The following is a 22003-nucleotide window of genomic DNA, read 5'->3' on the forward strand; positions in this document are numbered from 1 at the left end:
AACCAAAAACTGCCTCGACTGTCATTTTAGTACACAGAAAGACTCGTAGCCTGTGGGTGTGTGATTTTTAATATGGAGTCTCTTTAGAAATAATTCCAGAATATGAAGTAAAAAAAGAACTCGTGGATGTGCCTGTTTGAGTCTTTTTTTGTCCAGTCTAACATATCTTATAAATTAAAAGTGCATAATAGTACTGTAAAAAGGCAGTTTAAAATTCTACAAAATATTAGTCCTAAATAAAAGAATAAAATATTCTGTTTCCATACCAGTGTTAATTTTGACAGCAAATTTTAGTTTTAGTCATTTGACTAAAATTCCATTTTAGTTTTAGTCATATTTTAGTCTTTTGAACTATTTTAGTTTTAGTTTAGTTTTATTTGACTAAATTTCAGAAGATTTTAGTCGACTAAGGGCCTACTCACACTATTCTATGCGATCCTTGCCCAGGCCCATCCCAGATCGTTTGAGAAGTGTGAGTGCTCTGAATCGGGCTCAGGCACGGTTCACTTGGCCTGCCCTGGCCCGGTTGGAAGAGGTGTGCCAGAACACAGTTCACTTGGGCTTTGGTGCAGTACAATGTATTGTGAGTGCAAAACACACCTGAACCCTAAACTGAAGACAAGACGTGACTTTTACAGGACTGTTTTATATGGATTTATTAATCATTCTTACTAGATTTATTAATCATTCTTACTTACAATGAATGCAAACTGTCGTAGATTATTAAAGACGCAAAACCCTCAATGCACGACAGCTGCACCTTCAGAAAACCTCCTAATTGCTGCAGCAGGTTAACTTTATTGTTGTTTTTTTCAGCGTCAAAAGTGGCTGATCTGTTCGGCGAAATATTTGACTGCGTGTCACTGGATCCCAAATGACTAAAATGCTATAACTAAAGAAATCTCCACTGGGCCAAGCGAGAGCGCTTCGCTACTGAACAGCGCATCATCGATGATGAAAGTGCGCCTAGGCCGAAATTTAATGTGAGTGCGGACTATCGGGGGAGACGGGACGTCAGTATAATTACTATAGTTGTATTCATCATCACTTAATTTTTAATTTAGTTTGGATATAGTTTTTGTCAGGAGAAACATGTTAGTCACAAAAATTATAAATAAACATAAATGATTATGATTATTAACAAACTAAACACACTCACACTTAGTCTCTAAGAATATAAGATATGTCGACAAGAGTGGGGCTGCGAGAGAGACACCGTAAAACACACTAACTAAATGAGATACTAACGTATGAGATATCATTGCTGACAAAATTGTGAGGGTATGCAATTGTGCATGTGTCTCATACTGAGTTTACTTATTTAATCTTACAGTATTAACAACATAATACTACATAGTAAACTATGTTTGGCATTACATTAATAATGATGAAACATGTGGGTTGTTGGTTTAGCACTGATGTATTAGTCAGCTGTTGCCTTCTACTGGGTTTCACATGAACCCAGACTAATGTACTGGGCATTCTTGTTTTCTAGGTAAGGTTCAATAAGTAACAATTACATAGCAGTTCAAATTAAAAGAAGAAAAACTAATAAACAGAATGTTTTAGGAGGTGAGATGTCCCATTTTGGTTCCTAAACTGACTTAAATTAACATTAAAGGGACTAAGCTGAAAAGAAAATGAATGAATAAATTTTATATATAAAAAATCTAATTCAAGTGAAGTGTCCAATGTTTTAAATATTGATTGTCAAAAGAAATATATATAATTTTGGAGGTGTAATAATGTCTAATCTAATTATTTTTTTCGTCAGTAGAAACTTGTTTGTCATGAAAACTATGACAATCATTTTTCGTCAACGAAATCAACAGTTCCATACTTGTATTGTACATCTGTCATTTTCTGTGTACTTTGCCTCCAGCACTGAATGGTCTGTAAAATTAAATGCATGGTGTTTGTGTAAACAGTTTATCTGAGCTTCTGTAGACAGCTGTTCGCAGGATTGTCTGAGTGGCTGTAAAACAATAAGAGAAGTGTACGATCATCAGCATGTAAGAGGAGGAGTGCATCTACGCACACACAGCTCTCTAGTGGGCTGTGGAGAATGCGGACTGGGCCGATACTGTGTTTCACCAGGCAGCAGATCCGAAATGCCAAGATGGCACTGAACCCAGGGGGGAACACAGTTCTTTATTAACACTGCAACCCGAAACCTTGGATGGGGACATAACCATGGACGTTTATTGGAACGTCACGATGGTTAGTCAGCAGCAATCCAATCTGTGTGCGAGAGTGAGTGTGTTAGTGTGTGTTGTAAAGGCAGGTCTCATTTCCACCTCTACAGGAATGAAGATGAGACTACACTTATTCAGTGACAAAGGCTAGTGCTGTTTGAAGCCGAAACCGATAGATGAGCTACTGCACTGAACAAATGCGCTGATATCTATGACAGTAGATAGCGTTATGAGGGAGGCGAATCAGATCTTTGGAAACCCAATTTTGCAAAAATCGATATGGTTTACCAATTATCAAAGGGTAGAGTGATGGAAAGAGAGTTCAAGGAGCACGTGTGCGACAGAAATACGTGCGTAAGAAACACTCCCGTGGACAGATCGCTCCTATTCTTGGGTTCTGGAAGCTGTCTGTCTCCAGGACTCATTACAGACCACTTTCACCCCACACACATTGACTAAGCGGCCTCCATGCCGCGAGCGTCACAAAACGGCTAAATTTATTCCTGTCCTTCCTCCACCTGGTCAGCGATATCACTCACTGCCCCAGACAGCTTTAGGAGACAATTACCAGTTAACGGAGCAGGAAAGATCTCTTAAGAACCATGTTTTGCCCAGTTTATCAATGCCAATAGCATTATCGTAGCGATTAGCAGGATGAAAATGTGCTCTTTTGGTAATTCAACACATTGAGGCGAAACCTGATCATATGAGCAGCCCACTCTTCTTTCCCATGAGCCTCTCTGGCTGAGGTGTTGGAAACATCCTGGCTTCCTGTACCATAGCAGAGTATAGTGTTTCTGATGTGTGTGTCAGTGTGTGTGTGTTTGTGCGTTGGGGGTTTATGTGTTTTACCATCAGCAGGAGGAGCTTGGAATGATAATGTTGTTTCGCTAAATAGCAGACCTAAAGGTCAGCTGCCAGGGGCCTCTTGAGCAACATGGCCAGTCTCGGAAATAGATTTACTATTTATTGAGTGCGGGTAAAGCAGGGGAATACTCTGGCATCTCATGCTGGAGAGGAATTCCCTGTTCTTTATTTCCTCTGTGCGTGGGAAGAGCCATTAACAGACTAAAGACACTCACACTTAGTCTCTAAGAATATCGGGTATGTCGACAAGAGTGGGGCTGCGGAAGACGCTCGCCGTAAAACACACTAACTAAATGAGATACTAACGTACTAACGATATGAGATAGCATGGCTGACAAAATGGTGAGGGTACAGGATTATGCATGTGTCTTATACTGAGTATACTTATGTATTGTTACAGTATTAACAACATAATACTACATAGTAAACTATGTTTGGCATTACATTGATAATGATGAAACATTTGGGTTGTTGATTTAGCACTGATGTATAGGTTCTCAGCTGTTGCCTACTAGTGTTACACAGGAACCCAGACTAATGTACTGGGCATTCTTGTTTTCTAGGTAAGATTCAATGAGTAACAACTGAATAGCAGTTCAAATTAAAAGAAAAATAACTGATATACAGATACAAAAGGTGAAAGGTCAGTTTTCCCATTTTGGTGCCAAACTGACTTGAACTACATAAGGAAAATATCAAATTCAAGTAGAGTGTCCAGTGTTTTAAATATTAATTGTGTAAAGAATTATATATATATTTTTTAATGGTATAATAAATGTTTATTCAAGAGGTGCAACAGTACATGAATTTGTCTTGAACCGTTATGGTACAGTGGTCACAGTTCATGCCCTCTGATGACAAATACAGTTAGTTCAGATGTGCCAATCACTACAGGTAGGCAAAAAAACTCCAAAGCAGTGCAACAACTTAGCAGCAAATCACAAAGAATGTGTCTTCGAGTCTAAAAATGTGAGACAGAAGTGGTTGCACTATGTAGCCGTTGTTATGCCAATCATACCATAAACATAGGCTTGCATAAACATAGGCTCCCAGTTCTTCTGATTGGTCCACTGCTGTGTAACTGGCTTTAATGAGCACTGCTGTTTGTACAAATTAAAATAGTTTTACAGTGCATCCGGAAAGTATTCATAGCGCTTGACTATTTCCACATTTTTTATGTACATGTGATTTTTCAGATTTTTTATATTTAATAAATTGCAACAATTACAAAAAATCTTTTTTTCACATTTTCATTATGGGGTATTGTGTGTAGAATGTTGAGAAAATAAATGACTTTAATCCATTTTGGAATAAGGCTGTAACTTAAATGTGGAAAAAGTAAAGCACTATGAATACTTTCCGAATGCACTGTATCTTTACACAGCATCGAAAAACCTGTGGTTCATGAGTAAGGTGCTGCAAAAGACATGCAAGTCCATCAACCAGTTTACCTGCAGTTATAAAGTTTTATTTGTATGCGTTTATATTGTACTTTTGCTGATTGTAACAAAACGCTTTGTCTGTTTAAAATGAACAGAAAAAGCAAGCACTGGGGATTTGTTGCTTATTCCTGTTGCACCCATGTGTCAAGAATGAATATTTAACCACATTTTTACATGTATTCTGGCCTGTAATCAATCAAAAACATGAATTAATGTCACCATAATACATTTTATTATATTCGTATTTTATATTGGTGTTTTATAATATTGCATAAAGCCTAGTGGCAGGTTTAAATATTAAAAATGACTGCTAATTAGTATTTTGGTGCTGCACTGTGACTCTTAAATTGAGTTTCTAATATGACAAAGAGTCTTGCAAATTATGAACAAAATTGTAGGCTGAATAATAATTTTTTGACACTTAATGATAATTATCATTTAAATAATAATTAATATTTGAATTAAATAACAACAAACAATAGTTAATAATCAAATTAAACAGGACACAAATACACAGATAAAAGCTGTATCATAATTTAATTTATTGCCAGATTGATTGATGCTTGAATTTGCCTCTTTGACCTAAAATATTTGCATTGCTAAAATCCATCTATCTATTAAAATTTAGCGTCCTGCATCTTGTAGTCAATTCCTTTGACAAATCAAACTCATAAATTGAACGTGAGCGGTGACATTTTCCCAACCCTGATTTTTAGCCCAAATCCAAACACGGCCATTACAGAGGTAGCATTAGTAACACTAAGCCACTAATCACTGAGAAAATTATAATCAACCTCCAGCATAAAGCTCTATTAATATTTAACAATAATTAAGAATATGTACACATGCAATATCAATTATTTATATCTGAACTGATGCATTGACCTCCCAGGGGAGAGGCTGGGATATGATCAATCAGATACAGACAGACAGAGAGAGAGAGAGAGAGAGAGAGAGAGAGAGAGAGAAAGCCAGTACTTCTCTTTATCCCTCTCTCTCTCTCTCTCTCTCTTTCTCTTCGTAGCTTCAGGCCTCTGGGACCTCCTTTAAAGATGATTCAACATTAATAACAATATCTTTAATGCCCAGACATTAGCGCTTGCAATAATTAATGTATGAATAATCACTGATGTAAAAAGCATTATCAATAATTGTATGAATAATGCACATTCATTATGCATGAGTCTGGCCTCAGGGCTGAATTTGGCATTTTTGTTCTTGTCCAGAACACAGAGAGAGATGCAGCATTCTCGCCTTTGATCAAAACACTGATGTCTATGGCGCTCGGGCTGCTGGCCCACCAGTGGGGCACATGTGGACCCTGCTTACATGCACAGGCCATGTTTAGCATGCTTCGCGGGGCAAACCGGGTCTGGCACAGGTCAAATAGTGTGAGAGGCATTAGTATTCTGGCAGTTCACTGTGCTTTAGCAGCTCTAACAGGAGAGGCCTGTTCCTGAAAGCTTCATCGAGATTAGCGCTTATCACAGACTGCATTCACACTTCATGTAGTGTTCCTTATGCAGAGACCCAGTTAATGCAGATTCAGCCTTGATCTGCATATGTTGCTTCCTTTAACATTCATTCACTTTGGCCGGAGCAAACGGGTCCCTTTTCTCACCTAATGAACTAAACTTGTTTCTCACTGATGAAAATCTTCAATCAATAGCTGTTTTCGTGCACCTATTTTTATGCACATTTTGGACATGCACATAAAAAAATCAGTTGATGGAAATGCCATGATGCGCATATGTTTTTAAAATGCGCATAAAAACATATGCACATAACAGAGTAGGATAAACCTTTTTATTTGATGAGAAAAGATGTGCAAAAACTACAATGGAAACACTTTTACTACACAAATTCTAGTATGCACATTCCTTCAAACACGACCACTCGTTCAGTGCATGTCGGCATCATCTTTTGAGGCACAAGTCATTTATTAAATAAAGAAAAGATTCACGAGGCTTCTCCTACGGCAGCAAATTCCGTTTTTACTGTTGACATTTGGCGCCAGTTAATCAGAAAGTGACAATTTTGTTCTCTTTGACTCGTTGGATGGAAACAGAGATATTTACATTAGATGTCGCATATGCTGTTGTTGTCTATTGGAAGAAATGTGTCAATAAAGCCGCCATTTTAGTACAGGGTAGCGCTCCTTTGAAATGAATGTAGGACCAAAGTGAAGTGGAGGACTGGCCATCCAGAACCATAGATATACACACATATATACATATATCTATGATCGGGAGTTTTCTCAGTGGTCAGTATCCACATTTTTTTTTTTTAATGAAAATTATAATTTTACATTACTTTTCTACATCGATGGATATGTGACCGCACAGGCATTGCAGACAAAGAGTGTGTTTGTGTGTATAGAAATGTATTATCTCTCTCCCAATTAAATTTGGTCTGATCTGTGTCCTGAAACACCCTCTCTCTCCCTCTCACCTTCTCATTCTAATGGAGGAAGCAATTAGTTTGTCAATGAATCTCCATTATAAACGACCCGTTCACTTTGGCTTACAATAATACAAGTTTCTAGAACTGCAGCATCTTGTTTTCATATTTTATTTACATTGTTTGCTTATTTTACTGAACAAAACTATTATTAGCCTAGTATTTGGTGCAAGTTGGTGCTACTTTGCCTTATGATCAGTGCAGTAAGAGTCTGTATTATATATTGTTCCGTTGAATGACATTTGTCCTGGGAGTACTGTACAAGTGTGGCAGCTCTATTGGCACATACTCAGGGTACGTTTGCGATATCTAGAGTATAGAGTAAAGCTACAATTAACATATTATGCACTTTTTCCCTAAGCCTCAATACCTTGAGTGAATTATGGGAGTAACTTCCATTAAACCATAAACAGTGTTTAAAAAAGGGGCACAGCGAGGTGAAAGATTTGTCCTAACACTTTATTACATTGAATATTAAAAGAGAACTAATTAGAATTAACAAATTCAACAGACTGTGAAAATAAACCTTGGGCCAAGACTTTAAACAGCAAGAATACTGGCCCGTATCGAGTGGTACGGTACGGTATGGTTCAGTAAGTTTTTATGGGTACCATTGCAAAAGGAACCAAGCACAACAAAAGGGTACCAAAAGGCGAAGCTAGATGCGCAGCTGAACGCTATTGTTTTACAGAGATACACCACTAGCTCATACAAGCAGGAGCATGAAAACAAAGGAAGCACCATTTTTAAATACACAGACAAAACATTACACCATAATACTATATCCATATAATATGAGCAATGGTTGACCCAAGCTAAGACAAACCATGTTGTAGACTTGATGAACAGCCACAAAATCAAGAAGAACAAAATCTGCCATGTCCTGTTTTTGTTTTATGAGGCCATCTAAAAACCTCAGCGCTTTTTTTTCATTTTCTCCAGAGAGCTTGACGCGAGTCTATATTTGAAATAACGAACTTCTTGAGCTGATGATAATAACATGTGCGTGACTACTGAAGTGCATCTGACATCTGATCCTCTCAGAAATGGACAAACATGAGAGTAAAGTGCAAAAAAAAAAAACATGAACAAACAGCCATGCTACTATCATCATCACTTTTTGGACTATCATGAATTCGGAATGAAGGAATTACTTTCCAACAAGAGGTTACATGTGCTGGTGAAGATACAGATAAGGGGTTACCATTGGTACCTTTTGGCAGTTGAAACGCACGCCTGATAAAGGCATGTGCCAACCTGTACCGTACTGTACCACTAAGTGAAAATGGGCCATATGTGTCTGGTAAATATTACTATACTTGGAAAACAGAGAAAATAATCTCAATGAAAAAAAAAACACACTAAACTGTGATTCTACTGGGCATTTTAAAATGCCAAGCATAATGCTAGTTTCGTTTTTCATGAGTGTGTGTGTATGTGTGTTTGAGTGTGCGTATAGACTAATAGTAGCACAACCTAATTATTTAGAACGATTTGTTTCAGCTTTTTTAAAAAGAAGTTTCCCAAGTGCAGCGGATAATTTGAAGTGCAGTACGGAAAAAGGTGGATAAAGTGTTATAGATATAAAAATGACTGGACTTAACTATCTGACCTCAGTTTCCCAAATGGAAAAGTCATATAGCTGCTTATGTTAGGCCTTTTCCAATGCAACTATTAGTATTTGGTGGACTCATTCCTAGTGAGAATGTTGCATCACATGTTCTTAGAAAAAAATCTTGGATTTCAGTGCATGGATAAACTATTGTGTGTGTGTGTGTGTGTGTGTGTGTGTGTGTGTGTGTGTGTGTGTGTGTGTGTGTGTGTGGTTTAAAAATCGGTGGCCCACTTTGCCTCGTCAGATTGGACCACAGTGAGAGATCAAATTTGCAGGAAGGACATTATCTTTTGCTGACAGTGAGGGATGGCGGGACCAGAGAGGGGTGGACATCGTAATGAGGATGGCGACTGCTTTTAGTGTGGCACCTCTGGCTTTCCTGGGCCTCCCAGGGTAGTGCAATCTCTCAGTGTCAACAGTTCTCTGAAAGCCTGATTCAATTAAGATTAAAGGAGAGCAGAGAGTGGCAGGGGTCAGTTTGATCAGAGCGATTGGCGCCTCTTTTGTTTTTACTCATCTTCTAATATTTTCTTTGCCCCTCTCTTTCTCATTTTCTCAGGCTAACCAGGCAAGGTCTTTTATTATCAGAATGATGATGTTCATATTAGGGCTATAAGCCATGGTGTGTGCATGTTTCTTGGTTACAAATAAGTGTGTCAATTTGCCAGTAGGACAACATTTGCTCTAGTGCTGTTCATTTTTATTTGACTTCTGATAAGAGAGTTTCCTAAAAGCATGAATCGGAATGTTTTTAACTCGAATGTTATAAAATGTGAAACTGTTTTTACAATGATTATGAGATAAAAATGGGAATAATAACAACTGAATAACAATAAAAACTGGTTATAACAATATAATACTACTACTGATAATAATAATAATAATAATAATAATAATAATAATAATAATAATAGGGCAGCGCGGTGGTGCAGTGGGTAGCGATGTCGCCTCACAGCAAGAAGATCGCTGGTTCAAGCCTCGGCTGGGTTAGTTGGCGTTTCTGTGTGGAGTTTGCATGTTCTTCCCGTGTTGCCGTGTTGCGTTTCCTCTGGGTGCTCTGGTTTCCCCCACTAGAGTCCAAAGACAAGGGGTATAGGTGAATTGGGTGAGCTAAATTGTCCGTAGTGTATGTGTGTTAATGAGTGTGTATGGATGTTTCTCAGTACTGAGTTGCAGCTGAAAGAGCATCTGCTGTGTATAACATGTGCTGGATAAGTTGGCAGTTAAATCGTCTGTGGTGACCCCAAATTAATAAATGGACTAAGCCGAAAATTAAATGAATGAATGAATAATAATAATAATAATAATAATAATATTAATAATAATAATAATAATAATAACAATATAATAATTCATTCATACATTCATTTATTTTTCGACTTGATTCTTTTATTAATCAAGGGTCGCCACTGCGGAATGAACTGGTAACTTATCCAGCACATGTTTTACACAGCAGATGCCGCAACCCATCACTGGGAAACACCCATACACTCTCATTCACACAGATACACTACGGATAATTTCGCTTATCTGGTAAACCGGACCACCAGAAGAAACGCATGCAAACACGGGGAGAACAGGCAAACTCCACACAGAAATTCCAACTGACCCAGTTGAGGCTCGAACCAACCGCCCAATAATAATAATAATAATAATAATAATAATAATAATAATAATAATAATAATAATAATAATAATAACAACAACATGTATTTAATAAATAAAAAATACAATTATTATTATTAATAATGATAATAGTTATTTTTGCTATTATAATTCATTACATTTACTGTTTATATATTTATGTATGTGTTTGCTTGTTTGACAAAAATTGTTTTTTTATTTATTTATTTTTTAATCTTTTGTAAAGCCTGCTCTGAAACAATATACATAATATACATAATATACACAATCATTGTGAAAAACGCTATACAAATAAACTTGAATTGAATTCTCACTTCAAAATTTTATTTTGCAATGGCATTCAATAATTTGTGATTGGTAAGTTTAAATGTTTTTGAAAAAAAATCTTACATTTATCAAGAGTGCATATACTTTGCATAACTCACTTATAAGTGTTTTTATTAATTATATTTAATTATTTGTGGAATTTGTCTAATGGAAATCTAAAAAAAGATATAACTTTATATTTATGTTTACAGTATATTTTCAACACAACAATGTTAAATAGAAGTATGCTTTTTTTCCTATAGCAACCCTAGACATTGTAATGTTAATTGTATTATTATGATATCCAATTAACACAAAATGAATTATAAGATTTTAGCCATTTCGCACATTGTCAACTTGCCCTATTAACATACAGGAATGATTTAAAAAAAAACAGCCCTTGAGGCTAAAATGATCCTGATTTGTGGCCCAGGAGATTTCCAAAGTTAAGCCCTGGTTTACTCCGTACCCAGTTCAAGGTTATTAATCTGCCATTAAGAAGAAAACATTATACGTGTGTGCATGCATGTGTTGACCATGCTGTTCTGTCTAACACTGTACACCATCTCCGGCATTCATCTCCAACAGAAACTTTCATCCCACTGCAGTACTTTATCAGCCATTAACAGCCTCCAATTACACACGCTTCAGCAATTAAGGCCATTTCATTACCTAATATAGTCAAACCCAGTCCTATGACTGAGGGGATAATTTAGTACCTTAAACCCAAACTCAGCAGGGGATTAAAGGGGAAATCTGAGCACAACAAACAATCTTTACTGACTCTAATATACACCCATGCAGGCAGGGCACAATGCGATGAACTCTGACCTCTGAAGTGACTGCTATGCCCGGGTTAACGTTACACCCCGTTTTACCCCGCAGCTGCGCCTCGTTATTACACCCCATAAAAGAGCGGGCAGGCAGGCATCAGAGAGAAGCCTGGCAGAGAGAGAGAGAGAGAAAGGGGGAGAGAGGATGACTAAATGCAGACAGAGGCGTTAAGCCATTAAGGACTATTGTTGGACTCAAATGGTCGTCTTATAAGATCTCTGTCAATGGGAAATGGAGCCTAATGACCTGAACAGACTTCAAAGACACACAGACACTCTCAATCATGGCCTCGTTCTAACACACACACACATGCTTACATAAATTGGAGAGCAAACGGAGCGTCTTTTGGTGCCTGTCCACATTTTCACAGCACTGAAGGAATGCTCATTTAATGGAAATCTTGTAATGGAAAAATAAGCATTGTCTCTGTGTCTACTATTGAATGCATAATTAGAAAATTGTATACAAGCCAAAGCATGACAAATGTTAAATGACAAACTATATATATATATATATATATATATATATATATATATATATATATATATATATATATATATATATATATATATATATATATATATATATATATATATATATACATATATATAGTTTTTAGTTACTATGTAACTAAAAGTGTAATTAATTTTAGGGACTATAATGTAAATGAGGTAAATTTCTAATAGATCCATCTATAAATAAATAAATAAATAAATGAAAATAATCATTCATTCATTTATTTAGGTATTTTTAAATGGAGGTAACTCAGTCAGTTTTGCAACTGTTAAATGTTTTGTTTGAATTTCAATTCAATTTGCTGATTTTTAGGCTGTGTTCAGACTGTGAACTTTCACAAACCTTTAACTTTAATCTTTCACATATTTTGGTTGTTTTTCCTTCTTTTTATTGTATTTTTCGGTTTTGATTTTGTTTTATTATGTATTGTACTGTTTTTGGGAAAATGTTTAATATTTATACTTTTATTTTGTATTTTATTTTTCAGGAGGTAAAAGAGGTGTTTTAGCACTAACTGACATAGATATAGATTGTATTGACAGTGAGGGGTTGTGTCTGAACTCACATACTACTTATGTAGATAATACATTTGAAATTTAATTTACTACATGACAGTGACTACGTTTACATGGACATCAGTAATCAAATGATTTGCCTTAATCTGAATAAGATGATAATATGATTAAGGTGTTTACATGAGCTTCTTTTTGAATGTTCCATTCATGATCTGTTTTACCTGTTATAGCACAAAATTTGATTAATGTGATTTCGTCAACACATTATCCACATTTCCTCAGGAGTGTCATGTCATTTCAGATGTTGCTTTTTTAATTTGCTGACTATAATTGCAGTTCGGCACTTTCACTTTCATCCAGGAGCATTTCATGCATGCACCCCATGACAAATGAGATACTGGATGCGAGGGCCTGCTGGAAGTGTTGTTTTCATGGAATTTGATGCTGCAGACCCTTCAGGAAAAAACTCCTGCATTTCACAATACAGGTGTCTGTGGTCCTTCAGTGACTCAGTAGGTGCAGAGAATAGTGTCAAACAGCCATGTGTGTATAGAATGTCCTGTTGCAAAGTGAGGCAAAAATCTTACATAAAAGTAAATGTTTAATTGTGGTGTTTACATTTCTGTACTGCACTTCAGTAATGTGGCTAAAATCGTCCTACTTCACATGTCTTAAATCGATTTCTGTTTAATTCAATTATAACTATAGTCAAATTAAATAGATCAAAAATCACTGTTTACATGGTTGACTCTAAATCAGAGCATTGTCTGTAATAAATTGTGTATTTAATTGTGTATTAAAATTGGATAATTGGTGTCAGTGTTAACAGGCTCAGTAAGAAAAGTATGTTCTATATATAGTATAAAAGCAAGTGATATGAATAGAATTCGGACATACTACTGCCATTTGTCATTATTACATGACCTACCAGAATCAGCTGCATTGCTTCACTATAAATTTGGACATACTACTCACATACTTTTTTCACATATTAAGTAAGTAATTTCAGACAATTTTAAAACCTTCTGGTGCTGTAAATTGGTGGCTCAATCTGGCAACACAAATGAAAATACTACCTGCTGAAATAAGCTTGGTGTTGGTGTGTGTTGTGTGTGTGTGTGTGTGTGTGTGTGTGTGTGTGTGTGTGTGTGTGTGTGTGTGTGTGTGTGTGTGTGTGTGTGTGTGTGTGTGTGTGTGTGCGTGCACACTTCTGCCAAATCTAACATGGCTTCTAACTATAATTTCATTTAACAAGTGCCCATAAATCAGCCTTTCCGTTTTAAAATCTCGAAATGCAATCCTTTAAATGCTCATCATTTCAAAAAATGTTTTTTTTTTTTTTTTTTTAATGATTCTGTAGGACTGGGTGGTTATGAGAGAAAAAGGGAGAAAGACAGAGACAGAGAGAGTGTGTGTGCAGGATATGCTTGTTTCCCTGTTGTGGACAATTTCTTGGCAAGGTTACCCAATACGCCTCCCTGGCAAGCGCGAAAACCAAAACCCACAGTAGGTACGCAACATTGGAAAGAAGCTCTTTGATTAGAACAAAGCAAAGGCAGCAAAATGGCAAAAGGGAATAAGCTCTTATTTTAGTCTCTCATCCCCTTTCATTACCCACTCACGTTTGCTTGAGGCGAGTTACCCAGGATGCTCAGCAGGACATGGAGGAAAGACTCCCCGAAAGCCGGGCTCTTTTCTGCCTGCTTGTTTTATCAACTCTAATTTCCCTCACCGCTCCGCCGCCAATTCCTGCCCCAGATTTTACATTGATCAAGTGTCAGGAAATGCCCCCACCCACAAGAGCAAGCGTTGGCGCTATCTGAAAAAAAAAAGCCTCTCTCTCTCTCTCTCTCTCTCTCTCTCTCTCTCTCTCTCTCTCTCTCTCTCTCTCTCTCTCTCTCTCTCTCTCTCTCTCTCTCTCTCTCTCTCTCTCTCTCTCTCTCTCTCTCTCTCTCTCTCTCTCTCTCTCTCTCTGTAATTACATCCTCCCTGTTTAATACAGACTAGCTGTTAAACAAACAATTGATCCCCACTTAACACATGTACCCACGTTGGCTAACACATTTTGCCAATTCGCCACAGGCAAGAACGGCAGTGAAAGAGAGAAATAGAGAGCAAGAGATGGCACTGCATATGAGAAAGAAAGAGGAGAGAAAAGGAGGTTGTGGAGAAGAAGATGTGTATTGTCTTGTGGCTCACACTAGTGGAAGGTGCTTTCTCAGGCAGAGCTAATCAGGCGTTTTTATGAGCCTTAAATTGAAACAATAACAGCTGTTAATGGGGACACTGTGTGTGTGAGTTGAGCATCAGTTAATCAGTGTTGGGGTGTTGTCATTGTTGTCAGTGTGAGTGTGTATGTGTGTCTGTGTGAGGGTAATGGAGCTAACAGATTGTCTTGTTTGCCTTTTTGAACTTCCCGGTGCACTCCGGGTGCAGGAGGAAAAACAAAGGGTGTTAATGGCTATATGAGACACCGAGACCTTTACTAAGTTGAGATTTTACTGAAGCCATAGCCATCGATCAGACACGCACACACACACACACACACACACACACACACACACACACACACACACACACACACACACACACACACACACACACACACACACACACACACAATTTGTAAACATTACTGCATTTTGATGGGTAGCATTTACTCCATTTGATGGGTAGCATTTCCTACTTTTAGATGCATCACAAAGCAGTAAAGTACAGTTTAGTATTTTTTATGTACTAATATGTACAATTTAGACATGTAATTTTAACATACCAATGTGCACCATTTAAGTACAAATGTAAGACATTTAAAATAATACCACCCCAATGACACATATCGTACATTAAGGTGCCATTTACACTGTAGTGTGTTTTTGGTTTTTGTGAATGAGTGTGTGTGGGTGTTTCACAGTGATGGGTTGTGGCTGGCAGGGCATTCGCTGTGAAAAACATATGCTGGATAAGCTGGCCAACCCCTGGTTAATAAAGGGCTTAAGCCAAAAAGAAAATGAATGAATGAAAGATTTATTATTATTATGCAAACTTTTGAAATATCACACTAGGTGCACTAGGTCCAAAGTGCAGGGCGCAAAAGCATTCAGGGTGTATTTGAATCCACTTTTGCTATTTTAAGAATCCGCTTTGTGCCGTGGCGCATGGTCTAACACGGTTGAGCTTATTCTCTTAATGAGTTATAGGTGCGTTTTGAGAATAAACCAATCAGAGTCTCATCTCCCATTCCTTTTAAGAGTCAGTTGCGTCGCGACATAGTGCATTTGTTATTTACAAGGCGACTTCGTAAGTGGAAAAACTGAGCGCTTCACTAGCGAGAAAACAGTTAAACAGAGTATCTACATCATGACAATGAGAGATAAGCCTCTTCATTATTTACTTTCACTTTCTCTCTCATGAATAAGGAAACGTGTTGTACGCACGTATATTTATGTAGGCTAGAAAATGATAATTTTAGTATTATTTTAATCTTTTAATTTTTTGTTTAATTCAAGTTTGTTTAAGCCCCTTATTTCAAGTCTATACAAAATTGAGTATTTTAACCAACAGTGGACACATAGGTCTAAGATTATTATTGTTGTATTACCATCGGTTTGAAAAATAACAATAATAATAGCCGACTCATATTACCCTTTATTTTACATCTACAGAACCGTGAGAAAAAAATCGTGATTTTGATTTTAAGTAAAACATAAACTGTGATTCTCATTTTAGCCAGAATCACACAGTCCTATATGTCTGGTTTCCTGGACCACTGCATATTCGTGACCCTCTCTTTTGATCATTACACAACTGGTAGACAGCAAGTACAAATGCCATGAATATGTTGACATCCAGTGAGCAAGATTAGTTATGTATCATACATTTAAAGATGGATAGTATGGAGAGATATTGTTTTTCTTAAATGCAAGAGATGTGTTTTCACTCAAAAACATTTTTTAAAGCAAAAACTCACTATTGTAAATGACACCTAATTTCTGACAGTGAATAACACATCAAAAGTCAATTGTTAATAGATTTACATTATGATTAGAATCAGATTTGTTGTATTCACATGCCTTCACGTCACTCAAAATTCTAAATTCAGTCATTATCACCCCCAAGCCTTTTTCTCAGCAATATGCAGTTCTATAAAATACAATTAAAGAATATTTGAGGACAATTTAGGCGTCTCTTTTCCCTGCAACTGCTTTGTGCCATTGCAAGCTTCAAAATGGGCAAAAATAAAACAAACTATCATTAAAGAGGTTCATATGACCTCTATGCTATATCCCAAGTCATCTGAAGCCGTACAATAGCTTTGTGTGAGAAACAGATTGAAATTTAATAATTCATTATTCATCCTCCCATCCTCCAAAAATCGTATTAAAAGCAAAGATGCCACGTTCATACCATCATTGACAAACATAGGCAAGACAGCAAAAATCAGAGGGTGAGTAAATGATGAATTAAATGTGGTCTAAAGATACATTTAAGTGTAGTAAAAGATAAAAAGTAAAAGTAAAAGAAGTTTGTGTTCTGTGATGCCTATCCAAGTACAATGGATAATAAAATAAAAATAAATAAAAATAAATGAGTCTATCCAAGAACAATGGATAATAATAAAATAAAATAAAATAAAATAAAAATAGTCTATCCAAGTACAATGGATGATAAAATGTAAAAATAAATAAATAAATAAATAAACTAAAATAAACTAAAAATTAAAATAAATGAGTCTGTACAAGTACAATGGATAATAAAATAATAATAATAATAATAATAATAATAATAATAATAATAATAATAATAATAAATAAAAATAAATGAGTCTGTCCAAGTACAATGGATAATAAAATAAAATAAAATAAAATAAAATAAAAATAAACAAGTCTATCCAAGTGCAGTGGATAATAAAATAAAAAAATCTTTTAAAATAAAAAAACAAAAATAATTAAAATAAATGAGTCTGTACAAGTACAATGGATGAAAAAATAAAATAACATAAAAAATAAAAATAAACGACTATATCCAAGTACAGTGGATAATAAAACAAAAATAAATAAATAAAATAAAACAAAATAAAAAAGGCTACCCAAGTACAATGGATAATAAAATTGTAAAAATAAATAAAAATAAAATAAAAATAATTGAAAATAAATGAGTTTGTCCAAGTACATGGATAATAAAATAAAATAAAATTAAATAAAAAAAGAGTCTATCCAAGTTCAATGGATAATAAAATAAAATAAAATAAAATAAAATAAAATAAAATAAAATAAAATAAAATAAAATTAAATTAAATTAAATTAAATTAAATTAAACAAGCTTATAATTGATTGAACGTGCAGGGCCGGTTTTAAGCTTAGTAAACAATTACCTACAAGAGTAGGTATAACTACACAGCAAATTCATCAGAGTTAAATTCTCGGTGTTGAAGCATTTCAGAGTAAAGTGTTGACGTTAAAGAGTTAGATTTTGATAAATGAATATAATAAGAGTTAAAATTGATTTTATTCAGTGCGAAATCAAGGAGTTATCTTTTCAACACTTGGTGGTGTTATTTCCAACATCCGGGAATTCATGCAGCCCCAGTCACTGAAGAATTTTCCAGGCGCCATTTTCCATCTGAGGTTTAGAACAGCAACTGGTGAGTCAAACTACCTAAATGTTGGTATTTTACTGACTTTCTTTAAGGAAATACAGTTGTAAACATATTGTTAAGTTAATAACTTTAGAATGTAGTGACAATTTTAAACTTCTGCGGTTCATTCATGGTCGTTTGTGTATCTAGCTTAACTGCATTACTATTGACTTCTTTTCAAGAATGTTTTTATATATGCTCACGCATACATAGTGCATAAAAACATCAAATGTACATGTTCAACACAATTCTGTCACGCATAATGCCATTTTGTGTGTTGTTACCCATCTGTAAAATAAAAAAGACATTTCTCCTTTAATTCGAAGCAAACTAGCGAGGGAATCCCCGGAGCGCCTAGCCTACTCTGCCCGGATGCTAACGGCAACACAGGACGGTTTCCATGAGCTCTGGAGAGTTTCTAAAACATATCTGGTGAGTAAATGAACATGCTTACTTGTAAAAGGCTTCCTGACTAAAACATATGATTGTTTGTTATTCGTGTACGTTAATTTGGTTATTTTAAACACCGCGGCCCTTTTAAACTGGTTGATTCGTGGCCGTCCATATACTGTTAGTCCATAGACTCGTGTGATAACGTAACAGTTACGCTTAAATTATATTAAGTGTTGACAACCATTAAAGTCGGAATGTTAACATTAATGTATTTAAATGACCGCGTTTGCACTTTATCAGACATTTGACGTTACAGAAGTCTCCCGGAAGTTGCGGGACTAACGTTAACGTTATCCCGCAAATGCACAGAGACTCCCAGATGCCCAAGTAGATGCCCGCAAATGAATGATAATCTCCCGGAAATCGCGCGTCTCCCGCCCGGCCATTAAACACTTTGCACACCCCTCTCCACCGCATCCCTCCCAGCTCTTCAGGTACGTCGCGCGGAAGTCACCCCCACCGCTCTTCAGGTACGTCGCGCGCAACTCATCTCATTGCTTTTCAGGTACTCGTCTCTCCCGCTACCTCCCGCAAATCAACTCTGTATCCCCCGAAAATGACTTTTGCCAACTCGGGATGTCTGACGTTAGTAAGTTAGGCTATTTCTGTAGTCAGGAACATCTTAGTCAAGCTTTTTCTCCCACATGATATTGTGCTTAAAACTATAGGCTAAACTTAGCATGTACTGTACACAACATTTCCGTTTTATTAAAGACAATTTAGTGCGTTGTAAAAAGCCACCTGTCTGTAAAATTAATCAACTGATTCATATTTGAGCAGCCTAATGATGATACAGGTTTGATTTGTAGATTTATTATCAATAATCAACATCTGAATCAAAAGATATCTGAAAAAGTGTGAGGTATACTTTGTGATGTTTATCTCTCTTTTTTATCTGAAGGTTATGCATATGTGTTAGACACTAATGTGTTGTTGTTTTTTAACAGCCACAGTTCTCTAAACAATAACACAAGACCCTGTGACGGTGGCTGATTAGAGACGGATGGTGTATTTCCAGAGTTGGTGAAATGACCAAGCACACCTTCTTGGTCATATGTGGTGATAATAATGAAGGTATGTTTGATAAAGTTCTGTATTTGTTTCACATGAGCTGAGAGGGTATTAGAGCATTAGAGATTAACAAATGACATGAAGGTGATAAGTTTTGTATTGTGGGTGAACTGTTACTTAAATAATGTTTTGCTCTTTGCTTTGCACTTTTCCTCTTCTGCTTATCCTAATATTTTAGATTATATTTGGACCTGAAACATCTGCTGGACTCCAGGAAAGGTGGCGTCAATACTGGACCTGAAAGGGCCTAACAAGTTGAATCTGGTAAAGAAACACGCACACACACACACACACACATCCACACACACACACAAGCACGCACACGCTTACAGAAAACTGTAAGTTTATGAATATTTTTTACACTGTGGCCAATATTTTGGGGAAGTCAGCATCACTAAATGATATAAAAGATTTTAAGCTCCTCTAAATTTTGCTCCAAGTGTTGTGTTAAATTCAGGATTCTGGACAGACAGCTGCCTGTTTTTCCAGTTCTAGTCATAGTGGTTAACCTAATTGTTTTTGGAGATCCAACAGTGATGTATGTGTTTTTTCTACTTTTCCATATCCTGTCACCTCAACCAGCTGGGAGAGTCAAGTTGTGGATCATCATGTGGATTTTCAAAAGGTGAGTTTAGATTTCTTGAATGTTTTATTTACTTTAAATGTTCTTTTAAATATATCATAGAATTTGATTGCAATTTGTTTTCAAACATTTTTCTTATAATTTTTCTTAGTCATGCTGGAGTCTTGAAGAGTTCTTAGATGAGCATCACCCTATATCCGTGCATCAGGAACCACCAGACGAGCGATCAGCAGCTACTACATCGTCATGGATAAAAAGGTCATCCTGTGGCTGGGAAGCACTTCATTCACAGGACATGCTTGATGAGATTTCCTAGCTCCAGTTTGTTTTCACACAAGTTTACAGCATTTGTACCTTCATTTAAACTGCTGTGTTTGATATGGAGGACCAAGGAAACACCAGAAGTGAAAGATTTGCACGCCAAGTTGTTTAAAATGTAATTTCAGAAGAAAACTATGCGTTCAGAAGAAAACTATGAGTGACGCTATATTGAACTTTCAAATTGCTCTGATGAAACATCAAGTTTGGACCAAAGGACTGAAACAGCCTTTTTGAGCACTGGTCATACATATTTTGTTGATACTGTCTGTACTAATAAAACATTTAAAGCATATTTGACATTGTTGCATTTTAAAAACTGAATGAATTGTTGAAGTAGTGAATGTTTTCAAATAAAATGTTTTTTATTTTGTAATTTACAGTCTATTTGACCTTTTTACCATATTTACACTCAAGAGAGTTGAATAAAATAACAATATATTACACCAGGCGGTGTTAAATATAGTTACATATTTTAACTCTGCCCAGAGTTAAAATTAACCCTTACTTCGGTGTCAATGTGCCAACCCTTTTGAAAGTGTTGATTTAACTCTGTTTTGAGTGGACCCCATGAGACACTTTCAAAGGGTTGAAATTAACACCCATAGAGTTGTTTTGGGTCCCCATATTTTGCTGTGTACAATGTTAAAATAAAACATACAAATGTGATTTGTTCACAACAAGATTATTAACGTGCAACACAGACACATGAATTTTCACTTTAATTGTCCTGTTTTGTCATTTCAGTAAATGGAATATTGTCAAAATGCTAAATGAGTCACATGCACATTGTTTTTGAAGTGCTGCTTTCTTACTGGCTGCTCTGCTGACTTTGTCTTTCTGTTTACAGAGCCTTGGGCTGTCACAAATACAGGTCTGTCAGGTAGCTGGGACTTCTTATGAGAGAAACCAGCAGATTTTATACAGCAACAGTGAACTCTATGTTTTGTATGTGTATTTAATCTCCATTTTCTGTTAGCAGAGGCATGCTCTTTTCTCTACTTTTATTTATCTATGTCATACTCTCTCTCTTCCGATTTCTCTTTCTCTCACTCTTTCTTTCTCCCTCTCTGCAGTAAGACAGCTTAAGCTCGCTCTAATTAGGGGACATCTGTTTCTATTCCTGCTGACTGGTTTAACAAATATCCTCATATTCATAACAGCTCATACCTAATGAGTTACACAGCCCAGGGCAAATCTCATACCTGCACAGAGATCAAACACCTAGCCTAAAAGCACACATGCACACAAACACCCAAATTAGCACAGACTCACATTCTCACACACATACACACACACACACACACACACACACACACACACACACACACACACACACACACACACACACACACACACACACACACACACACACACACACACACACACACACACACACACACACAGGTACACTTCCCTGCCAAGTACAACTACTGGAGCTTCAAAAGATAAACAGCAGATGACACTTGCGAATCTTGTAGAACTGGAGTGAGGTTGGTTTGAAATCTGTGACAGCAATTTGCAGCTTATTAAAATAAATCAAACAACT

At 36.3% G+C, this 22003-nt stretch overlaps 1 long non-coding RNA gene across 1 annotated transcript in view; it reads left to right on the forward strand.

The window, feature by feature from the left end:
- The first annotated feature begins 17978 nt into the window (after positions 1-17978).
- The window catches only part of LOC141375396 (uncharacterized), a 170446-nt gene continuing 166421 nt past the window's right edge, over positions 17979-22003 (forward strand). The window contains exons 1-6 of the long non-coding RNA XR_012383389.1: positions 17979-18035; positions 18356-18461; positions 19430-19556; positions 19732-19817; positions 20136-20178; positions 20288-21091. This is a non-coding gene — a long non-coding RNA (uncharacterized lncRNA). The remainder of the gene's footprint in view (positions 18036-18355; positions 18462-19429; positions 19557-19731; positions 19818-20135; positions 20179-20287; positions 21092-22003) is intronic.

This window comes from Danio rerio, chromosome 7 (assembly GCF_049306965.1).
Source record: "Danio rerio strain Tuebingen ecotype United States chromosome 7, GRCz12tu, whole genome shotgun sequence".
In the NCBI taxonomy this organism is placed as follows: Eukaryota; Metazoa; Chordata; class Actinopteri; order Cypriniformes; family Danionidae; genus Danio; species Danio rerio.